The 12,119-nt window shown below is 43.5% G+C and overlaps 1 long non-coding RNA gene across 1 annotated transcript; it reads left to right on the top strand.

Annotated features, from left to right (window-relative positions):
- Nucleotides 1-432: 432 nt before the first annotated feature.
- LOC122646466 lies at nucleotides 433-11,412 on the top strand. The gene is made up of 4 exons (XR_006330622.1): nucleotides 433-467; nucleotides 1,674-1,678; nucleotides 7,042-7,048; nucleotides 11,246-11,412. It is a non-coding gene; the product is annotated as an uncharacterized LOC122646466 (long non-coding RNA).
- Nucleotides 11,413-12,119: the final 707 nt, after the last annotated feature.

Genomic DNA, 12,119 nt, shown 5'->3' on the forward strand with positions numbered 1-12,119 from the left:
GCTTGCAAGAATGGATCTTCCAAATAAGTAAAAGAGCTGGAGTCTTTCAAGTGTTGGAGGTTTCCAATGAGGTGGAGTCTTCCAAAGAGGTGAAGTCTTCAAATGAAGGAGTTGGGTCTTCAACTATGTTGGAACTTCCAAGAAAGTGAAAGTGGTTCTAGTGATTGAAGACATTATGCTTAGTGGAGTCTTTTAAGAGTCTCTTTGGAAGAAGTATGAGTGAGCTTTCTCTAAGGAGAGAGAAAGTCAAATCTTGTTAAACAAGCATTCAGGAGATAGAAAATGAGTCTTGCTCAACAAGGTAGAAGAGGAGACGGAGTTAGTGGGTTTTCTCTAAAGAGAGAGAAAACCACTAAGTTGTGATGAGCCTTATAAAAGAGAGATGTCTCTTCCAAAGTGAGGCTAGTGTTGATCCAAGTGAAGAGCCAAAATGTGATGATCCAAGTGAGAGTCCAAGAGGTACAATTGTTACACCCGCACCCCAAATATAGCCTTATACCCCGGGGTAGTTCAGACCTTTACCAAAGACAATGTCACAGTGGCACTGGCCAACATTTGTAACCTTAGACTTAAAATATTATTATAACTATTCCCTTGAAGATCTGAAAGTGTGGGTCCAAGCCCTGCAACTTTTCTTGAAGTTTGGGCCTTGACAGCAACATCGAAGTCATGAACGGACTCACTCGAACTAAATCTGCTCGAGGATCCACCCGTACTGTTACTTACCCTTTTGGTAATTTCTCCTGTGAAACCCACTTCCTCATGTCCCGAACACCTTGATTTGACCTTTGAGCCATGTGGACCCCTACCCTTACCATTGATTTGTTGAGTGGACTATGAAAATGGGCCCATAAGGCCTAACTTAGGTGAATAATGGATTTTATACACCCTACCCTAAACTAACCAAGCCTTAGAGGACAATTAAGTCCTATGGACTTAGACTCAACCCCAAACAAGACCCAACTAATTAATTGGACCAAATGGTTATGACATGGGCCAAACATGCCGCAAGACCTAAATCAAAACCCATTTAAAACCTAAGGGATTAAAATGTATTCTAAGGACCCCTAGCCAAACACAACCTAAGGCCCCTTCTACCCCTTAAAGATAAGAAATCCCTCCCATTCACTTATCTCCCCCCCTCCAAGCCAAATAGTGGAGGAGAAGACACAAGAGAAGAAGGAGGAGGAGGAAGGAAAGGGAAGAAGTAGAAGTGGAAGAGGAATGAGAGGGGAAGGGAAGAAGATGGGAGCCATGCCAAGATGGCTGGCTGCCCCACATCTCCTCCCCCAAGCTGACTGGCCAAGGAAGAAGAGAAAGAGGAGAAGAGGTGGAAAGGAAGGGAGGAGGTCAAGAGGGCTCACGTAGCCTTGTCCTTGCTGCCTCCATTGAAGGTAAGACTCCAAACTTGGTACTCCCCCATTCTCATCTCTGTTTTTGTAGATTTTCTTGAGCTTGGGCTGACCTAGGGTTTCATTTGGGACTCAAGGTGGAGCTCGGTCCCTAGTTGGAGCTCTAATGGAGCTGACCTAGACCTGGTTTGACCTCCCATGAACAGCATTTGCAGCCATTGCTGCTAAGCTTTGGTTTTAGACTTTGAAACCCTACCCTTGAACCAAATTGAGACCAATCCTTGTGAGATCTTCGATCCATGGGTTAAACCTAAGCTCTAGTGACTGTAGGAAGGCTTAGACACCCCTCCCCTAACCTTGAGAGCTAAGGGCTCTCCAAGCTTCAAACTGGGGCAAAAGCCCTTTGAAATCTCAGACTAGATTGCCGACGGATGCACGACCGGATCAATCCATCGTGGTACCGTTCGTAAGCCTGCCCAGTGTAAACCCTGTGAAATGACCTGAATGGATGAACAAATGGACTCAAGTCTGTTGCATCCACCCGAGTCTAGTTGCTCTCGGATCTATCTCAGGGATCGAACGGATGCAGGGGCGGACTCAAGAAGCACATCCGCCCGTTGATCCGCTCCCTTTCTGGTGTGATTCAGGTGTCGAACGGATGCACGATCGGATCCAAGTAAGATGTTCCGCTCGTGGGTCCGCTCGCTCTATTTTTACCTTTTGGCCTGAACGGAGTCAGGGACGGATTCACCTCTGTTGAGACTGTACGTGAGTCCGCTCGTGCTGTCTTGGTTGAAACTTGATTTTAACCTTGAGGGTTTAGCATGGGACCCTTCTTTACCTGTTTTAATGGTTTCTTTTGTATGTCTAGGCTGGTGCACCGGTGAAATTCATGTAAACCACGCCGGATGGCACCCGATGCTCGGGGAGATTCATGTCAATCACGCCGGGTGACACCCGAGTTCGGTGAGTGGGTTCTGGGTGACTTTGTTGGGTTTGAATATACATATAATATACAAAACTTAAGCATGTTATTATATAATTATAAGCATTGCGCACATTGTATTGTTATTCAACTGTGTACTGTTGTGGATGTGATAGCATGCTCACCATTGTATTGGGCTACGATGCCGGGTGTGCCGGTACCGAAATCCCAAATTTAATTAATTATGAAAACTGTTATATGCCGTCTTGGTCTGTATGTGCCGTGCTGTGTTGGTACCCGGGTACTAAATGGAATGGGACATTGATGCACCCGGAATACCTCTTGAGACGATAGAAACTGCATGTAGCGTATCTGTGGCTAGGATGCTTGCTCCCTTATGCTACGACCCTTGCCAACAGGGGTTTACGTGTTGGATAGTCCGAGCACCTGATGGTTGTGGAGGCGGGAGAGGCCAGGTCAGGGGTAGTGATGGCTATCAGGGTCTACCACTGGATGGTCATGATGGCTTCTACCGGCGTAGGTCCCCTAGTGATAATTGAGGTTTCACTGGGGCGATAGGATAAGTGACCCTCAGTGTCTCCAGAGTTATCACAGTAGCATCCACTTGACCGAAAGAATTGTGTGTGTTAGGTGGAAAATGAATATAATATTAGCATGCATCATTCTGTTTGATATTGATTGTGTGATGTATGCGCATTCCCCATTGCTCTCTCACTAGCTAGTGTAGTTAACCCCGTTGTACAACCCTTTTTAGTTTATATACAGATAACCTCTTGACGAGCACCGTTGGATGTGAATCAAGTGGAGCCGGTGACTGTGACTTGGATGTAGATGTACACCTAAGTGTGTGGTGTCTTAGGGGTAATTAATTATTATTTAATATCTGTATTCGTTCCACAACCATGTATAAACTATATGATTAATTATAGGAGAGATCGATTGGTTACAAACATTGATATTGTATAATGTGTTATCATTAGAGAACCGATGCTCTATAATTCCCCATGATTTAATTTAATTTCACTTTCGCTAACTCTCTAATTGGAACGATTTATTCCATTTTGGTACGTACCTTTCTGTCGTCATAATGTGATGACAGGGTGGACTGTGGCTCGGGACACTGTATCTGTGATCCTGGTGGGTGTTGGGATGATGAGTGATTGTCCTAGTCATACCCCTATGTGGCAAAATATCTTACATCGGGATAGGGGTGTGACAGAGTGGTATCAGAATAATGATGCTCTGCATCGACCACAGTCCAATGTAACCTCTTGATTTACTCTCCACAAATTAGGTTCTAAATTAAAAATCTCAAGAACATAAATGGTTGTGTGCAGACATAGGGAGAAGACTGATTGCGGTGAAACAAAAATCTATAAAATAATAGGCAATATGGAACCTAGGGCTTAAAACATAGGCTAACAAATTACAAACTATGTAATTGTTTGATTGAGTTTAAGTAAGTAATAGATGGGTAATCGTGTACAAAGATCCATAGTGAATAATAATGAATTAAATACAACCAAACCACAATTAGGGACAATGATCTAAAAGAGGGAGTTAAATATAGATATATGTATATATATATATATACATAAAGCTAAATACAACTATTCCAATGATCCCAAATCTTTCTGAGGGCAACTATGTCCTTCACAATTTGATACCTGTGATTCTATCCTGCCTAATCCAATTTTTTTTCAAATCCAACCATGAATGTATCGAATTTCTGTTTGGGCATACCTGTGCCCTCTCCAACCTAAAATACCAAGTTTCACCTGTCCGACCCAAAACGCCTGATGTTAACCACACAAGATCAATATATACATTCATTAATTCTAAAAATTCCCAGATTGTTCAAACTAACTGATCAAAAGGAAGAAAAGAGAAATGCAAGAGAACTAAAGGCAAAGCAAATAAAAAAATGGTTCCACAAACTGTCCACCATAGGGCAAGAGACTAAAAGAACAGATAAAACAACTTCAGAGAACTGCTGGAGGAGAACTGGGCTAGTCATCTGCACCGTCGCCACCACCACGACCAAGGAAGGCATTGATGTCATCTACTCCTTGCTCTATGGCCGTAAGATGCCAAGCTTGGGCATTGAGTTGCTTCTTGACTCCATCAAAGCCATCCACCACCCTCAGGCTCAATCTCTTGATGGCCATCGACACATCACTTCCTCCCTTTGGTACGCCTGAAGGCCCTGCTGCAGATGGTCCAGAACCCATGAACTCGGGATCATCATCACTGTCATCCTCATCATCATCTCTGACCCCTCTACCCTCTCCGTACTGAACTTGCTCCCCTGCACTGTCATAATCATGGTACAAGTTCATCTTTTGTAATGCATCAAACCCAATAGGCCCCTCAGTGCTTGATTCTTTGGGTTCATGGTCCAAATCAACCTCGAAGCATAAGAAAATTCAAGTGAGTAGCCGACCATAAGGCAGAGTGTGGTTGCGGTCAGGATTCATTACAGAGCGGGCCATGTGCTTCATGATCACGTAGGGAAGGAAAATACGATGGCCAGTGTATAGAGAGTGAGCCAAGACTGCAGACATCAAAGGAGGATGAGTGCTGAGTGCTTTAGAGGGAGCCAGATTAGTCTTGGCAATGAATACGAGAACCTGCTGAGAAGGAGGAAATTTGGAGAGGTCTTCATTCTCCTCATCTCTGTTATTTGTCAGAACCCCAAATAACTTCTTACTTTCCTCTGGGTGCAGGCATTTGTCTGGATGACTGCCTGGAGGATAGTAAACATTTTTTCTCTCTGCTGAGACATCGAGGATAATTCCCAACTCATCAGTAGTAAAGCTAATGGCAACCCCTTTCACAAGGGAAGTCAGCCTGAGGTCATCATCGTCCCCCTCGGTCAACAATAGATTAGAGTAAAACTCTCTGACCAAGGTAGGGTAATAAAGCTTGGGCAGAATCAACATGTTGCCCCACTCTAGCTTCTCGAACCTAGTCCCCACCTTGTAGGCCAATAACTCCTCCACTGTCACATCCCTCTCCACAAGAATTCTTCTGTTAAAGAGGTGCTCCCAGAAAATCCCCTCGGTCCTTTCAGAAGTAAATTGATGTACATTTTAGGTGGTAGAGATGGTAGGCACAATGGAAAGGTTCCTTTTCCTCTTGGGAGCCATGACTAGTTACCTACATACAAAGCACCACTAAGGGAAATAGTAAAGGTAAGCCAAATTGGAAAAATGGCATATGACTGGCAGTTAGGATTAGAGAAGTGAAATGCTTAAGTGATAAGGGAATGGTTTGAAGGGAGGACTATACATGATGATGAAAGTCAAAAAGAAATAATTATGTATGTGTTATAGGATGTGGATATCATTGGGGACAAGCTAGGGATAAAGGGAAGGACACAAGAACAAATTTACTTGAGGAAAAAGGGAAATAAATACAAGGAACTTACTAGCAATCACATGAAGAGAAAATGTACTTAAAGATATATCAAGGAAATGAATTGGTGAAGTTTAGATGCATACAATGGATTAAGCATGGACTTGGTGGGTTTTTTTCCCAAAGCATGAAGGGATTGAAGAGTTTATCCAATCAAGCCTAGGACTAATCCAAGTCAATTAACTAAACATAGTAATTAGCAATCTCTAAAATGCTTGTAAAGGATGCAATAAGCAAGTAAGAAGCCGCTCCTATAGTGTCATTAATCAATTGAGCATAATTCAAATCCAAAAATCATAGCCTAGATCAATTTTGGCATGGACTTGGTGTACATGACCATGAAAGTGCAAACAAAATCAAGACATGATCATACTTGGAATAATTCATCACAAATCCAAGAAGAAATGAAAGAGAAGATGAAGAGACACAAGTAAAATCTTACTGTGAGAAGAAAAGAGAATAGAAAAGAGATTAGAGAAGAGAAATCCTACCCTGATTAAGTGGGGGGTGATCTTTGAGGCTTGAAATTGTAAGAGATCCACTCAAGGAAACCTTGTGGAGCCTTTCTTTCCCTCCTGCGGTTATGTTTTCCCTGGAGCGAAAAGTGAGTTTTAATCTCACAGCTCTGTTTCTGTTAAAATTCCGTGAAAGAACGAATGAACGGAATCACTTATCGTGACTCCGCTTGCCAATCCGCCCCGCACAAATTTGAAAAAAAATTATCATTTTAAAGCTGAGCGAATCAACGAATGGATCCACATCCATAAGTCCGTCAGTAGATCCGTTCGATTCAAATTCCCTCGGCCGTTTGACATTCTGAGAACGGACAAACGAACGGATTTATATTCCTCATCTACCCATTAATCTGCTCTCCCTATCCCCGCGAAGGAACCACGAATAGAACCAAAGCATTGATACCGCTAGTGAGTCTGCCCGACTTCTTTTAGTATATTGAGCCTAGATTTTTGGAGACCTTTTGACCACACCCATGCGTGTTGATTGTGTGCCTATATCCTAGATTTGGACACCCCTGTGTGTGACCCATTTGTGGGGGCCACCTAAGTCTAATTAATACCCTTAATTGAAATGGGGCTAAGACTTGCACCCGACCGGGCCAACCAATAAGAGATGGCAAGCATTAATGACTGTCGTGACCCCCCTCTTACCTAAAAGGGAGGAGAGTTATTCTTGGGGATGGAGATCCTCAGACCTTGTGAATTGAAAGACTCAAACCTTATGGATAGGAAGCCTAAACCTGTGGGTAGTTATTAAGAAAGGAAAATAATAGGTTGGGTTGGACTGATTCATCCGAATGAGCCATAAAAGCCACGTGGTTTGGAGGTCATTCATGACACCTTAAGCTAGTGACGACTCTATTTGTACTTTACTTGGTTCATCCAAACCTTGTTTAGACTCATAGAGGGAGCCCTACACCTTGAGTTGACCCTCCAAAAAGACTTAGCAAATCGTACCCGAGGACTTTTGTTCTTATAGATTAACCTAAATGAGAGATATGTCCATAGGAATATGGATGTAAGTCTTGAAATCTTGCCTATGTCTTAGTGTGATATATATGTATATATATATATATACGCCCCTCAAGACCTTAGACTTGTGTGACTAGAGTGATTCTCTGGTACTACGAGTACAATTTTACCTTAGCCTTACTGTGATTACTTAGTTGAGCCCAGACCCTTGGTCATGTTGGTCACGGGATAATATTTAATGAATTTAGCAATGACTGGGTAAACTAAATTTTAAAACTTATTAAAATGTTTTGGCTTAGATCAAAATTATTGGAGGTTGTCTGGCTCTCGAAAGAGAACCATAATAGACTTTTTCCTGTAAAGTAACTGTGTGGTAGGTTTGAAAGTTTTGAAGGCTGAAACTGAAGGATGTACCAAGACCTTCTCTAACGATAGATATGAACAGGGTAATGGATCACCAAATGCATTCCCTCCGTACTGGGAGTGAACAATAGGAGATTCCATCAATATTCCTAATCATTCTAAAGTTGGGTAAGGTAATGAGATAACCAGAAGTGAAAGCATCCAGGATGTGAACCCTATGTTTGGGACTGAACAGGTTAAGCCCTGTAACCCAAGAGTGACCAGAGTAGTAAAGGTCAGAATAGTGCTTTACACACTAAACTAAGCTACCTGGAACAGAAAGTTCCCTAGGTTTTCCAGATCAAGTGATACCTCTCTGACCTACTGATATGTTAAGATCACCGGCTCTAAAATTTATTGTAGTCAGGGTTATTTTGGACCACACCCCTGTGGTGATGTGATCTTATAAGGAGAAAGGAATGGTAGAATCAGACTTGTTGTGTCATGCAGGCACTGCCTCATCTTGACCCGACCTTGACTTAGTCCAGGTAGTGGACAATTAGAAGTGATGTTACTTAACAAAGCCCTTACCTTTGATGATCGGGTTGCCCCAAATTTCAGGGACAATTTTTAATAACGTTGGGGGGATGTTACACCCGCACCCCAAATATACCCCTATACCCCGGGGCAGTTCAGACCTTTACCAAAGGCAATGCCACGGTGGCACTGGCCAACACCTGTAACCTCAGACTTAAAATATTATTATAACTATTCCCTTGAAGACCTAGAAGTCTGGGTCAAAGCCCCGGAACTTTCCTTAAAGTTTGGGCCTTGACAGCAACACCGAAGTCCCGAACAGACTCACTCGAACTAAATCCGCTCGAGGATCCGTCCGTGCTGTTACTTGCCCTTTTGGTAATTTCTCTTGTGGAACCCACTTCCTCATATCCTGGATACCTTGATTTGACCTTTGGGCCATGTGGACCCCTACCCTTACCATTGATTTGTTGAGTGGGCTATGAAAATGGGCCCATAAGGCCTAACTTAAGTGAATAATAGGTTTTATATACCCTACCATAAACCAAACAAGCCTTAGAGGACAATTAAGTCCTTTGGACTTAGACTCAACCCCAAACAAGACCCAACTAATTAATTGGACCCAATGGTTATGACATGGACCAAACATGCCGCAAGACCTAAATCAAAACCCATTTAAAACCTAAGGGATTAAAATGTATTCTAAGGACCCCTAGCCAAACACAACCTAAAGCCCCTTCTACCCCTTAAAGATAAGAAATCCCTCCCATTCACTTATCCCCCCCCTCCAAGACAAATCGTGGAGGAGAAGACACATGAGAAGAAGGAGGAGGAGGAAGGAAAGGGAAGAAGTAGAAGTGGAAGAGGAATGAGAGGGGAAGGGACGAAGATGGGAGCCATGCCAAGATGGCTGGCTGCCCCACATCTCCTCCCCCAAGCTGACCGGCCAACGGAGAAGAGAAAGAGGAGGAGAAGACGTTGAAAGGAAGGGAGGAGGTCAAGAGGCTTACCTAACCTTGTCCTTGCTGCCTCCATTGAAGGTAAGACTCCAAACTTGGTACTCCCCCATTCTCATCTCTGTTTTTGTAGATTTCCTTGAGCTTGGGCTGACCTAGGGTTCTATTTGGGACTCAAGGTGGAGCTCTAATGGAGCTAACCTAGACCTGGTTTGAGCTCCCATGAATAGCATTTGCAGCCATTGTTGCTAAGCTTTGGTTTTAGATTTTGAATCCCCACCCTTGAACCAAATTGAGACCAATCCTTGTGAGATCTTGGATCCATGGGTTAAACCTAGGCTCTAGTGACCCTAGGAAGGCTTAGACACCCCTCCCTTGACCTTGAGAGCTAAGGGATCTCCAAGCTTCAAACTGGAGAAAAAGCCCTTTGAAATCTCAGACTGGATTGTCGACGGACGCACGACCAGATCCATCCATCGTGGTACCTTTCGTCAGCCCGCCCAGTGTAAACCCTGTGAAATTACCTGAACAGATGAACGAATGGACTCAAGTTTGTTGCATCCGCCAGAGGCCAGTTGCTCTCGGGTCTGTCTCAAGGATCGAATGGATGCAGGGGCGGACTCAAGAAGCACATCCGCCCGTTGATCCGCTCCCTTTCTGGTGTGCTTCAGGTGTCGAATGAATGCATGATCGGATCCAAGTGAGATGTTCCGCTCGTGGGTCCGCTCGCTCTATTTTTACCTTTTGGTTTGAACAAAGTCAGGGGCGGATTCACCTCTGTTGAGACTGTCCGTGAGTCCACTAGTGCTATCTTGGTTGAAACTTGATTTTAACCTTGGGGGTTTAGCATGGGACCCCTCTATACCTATTTTAATGATTTCTTTTGTATGTCTAGGCTAGTACACCGGTGAGATTCATGTAAACCACGCCGAATGGCACCCGATGCTCAGGAAAATTCATGTCAATCACGCTAGGTGACACCCGAGTTCGGTGAGTGGGATCTGGGTGACTTGTTGGGTTTGAATATACATATAATATACAAATCTTAAGCATGTTATTATATAATTATAAGCATTGTACGCATTGCATTGTTATTCAACTGTGTACTGTTGTGGATGTGATAGCTTGCTCACCATTGTATCGGGCTACAGTGCCGAGTGTGCCGGTACCGGAACCCCAAATTTAATTAATTATGAAAACTGTTATATGCATTCCTGGTCTGTATGTGCCGTGCCTTGTTGGTACCCGGGTACTAGATGGAATGGGACGTTGATGCACCCGCAATACCTCTGGGGATGATAGGACCTGCATATAGTGCATCTATGGCTAGGATGCTTGCTCCCTTATGCTATAACCCTTGCCAACAGGGATTTACGTGTTGGATAGTCTGAGCACCTGATGGCTGTGGAGGCGGGAGAGGCAAGGTCAGGGGTAGTGATGGCTTTTGGGGTCTGCCACTGGGTGGTCATGATGTCTTCTATAGGCGTAGGTCCCCCCATGATAATTGAGGTTTTACTGGGGCGATATGATAAGTGACCCTCAGTGTCTCCCGAGTTATCACAGTAGCATACACTTGACCAATAGAATTGTGTGTGTTAGGTGAAAAATGAATCTAACATTAGCATGCATCATTCTGTTTGATAGTGATGTTGTGATGTATGCGCATTCCCTATTGCTCTCTCACTAACTAGTGTAGCTAACCCCGTTGTACAATCCGTTTTAGTTTATATGCAGATAACCTCTTGACGAGCACCGATGGATGCGAATCAAGTGGAGCCGGTGACTGTGACTTGGATGTAGATGTACACCCAAGAGTGTGGTGTCTTAGGGGTAATTAATTATTATTTAATTTCTATATTCGTTCCACAATCATGTATAAACTATATGATTAATTATAGGAGAGATCGATTGGTTACAAACATTGATATTGTACTATGTGTTATCATTAGAGAATCGATGCTCTATAATTCCACATGATTTAATTTAATTTCGCTTCTGCTAACTCTGTAATTGGAACGATTTATTCCATTTTGGTACGTTCCTTTCTATCGTCATAATGTGCTGACAGGGTGGACTGTGGCTCGGGACACTGTATCTGTGATCCTGGTAGGTGTTGGGATGATGAGTGATTGTCCCAGTCATACCCCTATGTGGTAAAATATCTTACATCGGGATAGGGGCGTGACAACAATGTTGGTGCAACATGAGTACAAGGACTAAGCAAGGAGCCAAGGTAAAAGTGGGTTGAGTGAATGGGAGATGAGAGAAGGGTGTACATGGGTGCTTGGGTTTGGATGTCAAATCACAAGGGTTGTACTATTGTTTCTCTTCTTTTGATTCATAGTGAAATTGGATCACACTCCGTGGATGTAGGCGGTTTTGCTGAACCACGTAAATCTCTTGTCTCTTGCATAATTGTTTTATTTTTCTTTTCTTTTGTTTGTTCTTGTTGATCTTGCGCATACCGGTTTCATGCATTGCTCAAATTGCAAGGAGAAGGTTGTTTTCACAACCCCAACAAGTGGTGTTAGAGCCGATGGTTGGCGATCGAGTTTGGGTTGATGGAGTGGGTCGATGGTGATAAAACACGTTGTTGTTGAGAGTGGTGGAGAAGATTTCTTGAAGAAAAAAAATGGAGGTTGTTTCCTTGGATCGCCAAGGTAAGGTTGAATGTTTTAGGATAGGAATGGTGCGGTGGGCACTCCTATAACATGGTTTGAGAAAGGGGATGCCTCCTTATAGTGAAGACAGTAGTCGAGGGACTAGAGGGGCATGGATGATGAAGGTTTGGCCATTCGAGGTACTAACACTAGAGATGTGTCGGGTGAAAAATGTGGCTGAAATGATGAGGGTTCAACTATTCGAGGTACTAGCACTAGAGATGTGCAAGATGAAGAATGAGACCGGGATGATAGGTGTTCAACCATTTGAGGGACTACCACTAGAGGTGTGTACGGTGAAGAATGCGGTTGAATAGGTTTTTTCAACAAGTCTTCAAGGTGGCTACGATAAAAGCCAAGGTAGAGATTGTTTGGTTTGGTGGCTTTTATCTAGACCCGTTGAAGGTTCGGTTCAATGGTCT

Source organism: Telopea speciosissima, chromosome 11 (genome assembly GCF_018873765.1).
Source record: "Telopea speciosissima isolate NSW1024214 ecotype Mountain lineage chromosome 11, Tspe_v1, whole genome shotgun sequence".
Lineage (NCBI taxonomy): Eukaryota > Viridiplantae > Streptophyta > Magnoliopsida > Proteales > Proteaceae > Telopea > Telopea speciosissima.